Below are 2,465 nucleotides of genomic sequence, written 5' to 3' on the forward strand. Positions count from 1 at the left end.
CGTAGAAATCTCCAAGCGGCGAGCAACAGCTGTATTCACCATACAATACAAGCACAGGCAGTCCTTAACGACGAATTTTCCGGTACCTATGAAGAAATGGAAGAAGTTTTTGTATATAAAAACATAGCGGTCATTAAAAAACATCCAAATTGTTCTAATTAAATAAATGAATGAGGGTCAACTTACAATCAACGTATCCATCTCCTACGGCCGTGGCTCAGACTGCTACAACGTTGTTATATGGGTATTATAAATTTTTTGTTCAGTTGCTCCAGTCGGCTCCAGTTTTATATTTTATACGCTTACTCAGACATTAATATTATAAATAACACAAAATATGATAACTTCCGAGTCTCCATCGTCGGATATTTTGTTTTAAAAACGCCAGCTCGACCCGAAAAAGGTAAACAGACGTCCGCCATTAGGGGGTCGGTATCTCACCACCGGGGTAGCTGGCCGTGGTATCATACCGACCCCTAAGCCGTGGTATGATACCGACCGGTGGCCACTCGTAATCGCTCGGGGGCGGTAAACGCGCTTCGGGGCGGTATGATACCGCAGGCGGTATCTCACCGCATGCGGTGAGCCGTTCGTAATAGGCCTCTTTATCTTCGCATTTCCAGAATATTAATATTTTCAATGAGATTATCTTATCAATGAGATTATGAAATCTTTTGGTCAATTAATATTGCGTGAGATTTTCCATATTTTCTTCTCTGTTCAGAATGTTTGCATTTTCACCAATTTTTTCGTTGTTTCCATATGTTTTACATAATTAACTTCCATTTTATCTTTCGATAGACCATTTCCCTCCATTAATGTTATTGAATGCTGTAAATTACATTATTATGTTTTTATCGCTTCAAAAGCCAAAAAAGTCCACGTTTAAAATGAGAATTGAATTATCGCAACCTTGAATACGCAATTTCGTTCCCGAGCGATAGCAAATGTTTTATTTATGATTTTCAAATTCTGCTTAATCAAATATGGCTCATGGGATGCTGTTCATGCATTGCGTTATTTAGAAATATTTTTGGTTTAATGGAACAAAGTGTTTTCAATACAAGAGTATTATAGTACAATGACATTCTCTTGGACATAGAATTTTCATTAACGCTTGCGATAAGGGCCGGCAAAATAACTGAATTTTAATAATAAAATTTTTGAACATTTCACATTAAACGGACATATTCTGGTCGTATGCTCGCGATAATGCTGTCGTGGACAACTTTCGAAATCTCCTGCAGACGCATCTCCCCGCTGGAGACACGCCCTGGATGCGTGAGCAGTGGTTGAGGTCGCGGTGGCTTCTTTTGTGACGCAATCGAAGCCGATGGTGGTTGGGTAGTAGCCACGAATGTCACAACTCTGGAGAAAGGGTTCTCCCGTCGGCCACTTGATGCGCTGTCGCTCAAAGCGCATTTAAATGGGTTCACCAAAGACGACACTCGCGTCGCTATAAAATTTATTCGTGAAATTTATGTTCGAGTTTTGTACATTTAATTTTTAATTGCTTGATTTTTTTCATTGCTTAATATTTTTTTAATAGCTTAATTTTTTTATTGCTTTTTTATTGCTCTTCTTAGAGGAGAGGTCAATGTTTCACCCTGGTTCCTGGGATGTGGTTAAAATTATACTCAAAGGAAATGTTTCAGCTTCCATATTCGTATAGTGCCTTCTGTTTTATTTTCATTCATTTCCAGATCATTTATCTCTGTCCACGTGTTAATGTGTTCAATAACAGCATCAACGTCATCGATGGTTTTAGCGAGGTTTTGAGGAGTTGAATGCTGGTTTATGTGAAAAACATCGGGATTTAGAAGATTAGGTATCATAGCATCATTAATTACGGTCGATATTTATTTAACACTACAGATTGTCTCTCGGGGAATCATATAGAGAGGTAGGCCTGCATGTTTCAGACGCCAATTCATTGCAATAACTATTGTAATAAGATGGTGATGAAGGAAAGAAAATGATGCATATTCAGGATATTTCTCGTCAAGGATAACTAGATATATTTATAGATTTAGTGAATATTTCAACTTTGTCTATTACGTTAGCACAATTCATTCGACTTTATTTCTTCTAAAATACGCGTCGTAGTGATATGTAATGTTTCCAAGTTCAAGGAAGCCAATCTATGAGAACATTGAAATTCAAAGCTCTTCCTCGCCAGTGCAAATGCACTGGTGCAAATACTGAGAGTGATTGGATCGCTCATGGCCTTGCAGCGGACATGTTGGCAGTCGAGCCCAAAGCGGCGACGTCAATCCAGCCGATGGACTTGGGCCTCCATTTAACCCCACGGCGCGCCCTTTGACCCCAAGAAGAGGGGGTGGCCGAGAGGGTGGCACCGCGTGATGCTGGATGCGAAGATGAGAAGATATTAGGATGTCTCTTCGGTTATCTCTCGTTTCATTTGGACCCCAGTCGGAGACGGACAACAGCACGCCAGCATACAA

This window comes from Ischnura elegans, chromosome 8, assembly GCF_921293095.1.
Source record: "Ischnura elegans chromosome 8, ioIscEleg1.1, whole genome shotgun sequence".
Taxonomy (NCBI): Eukaryota; Metazoa; Arthropoda; class Insecta; order Odonata; family Coenagrionidae; genus Ischnura; species Ischnura elegans.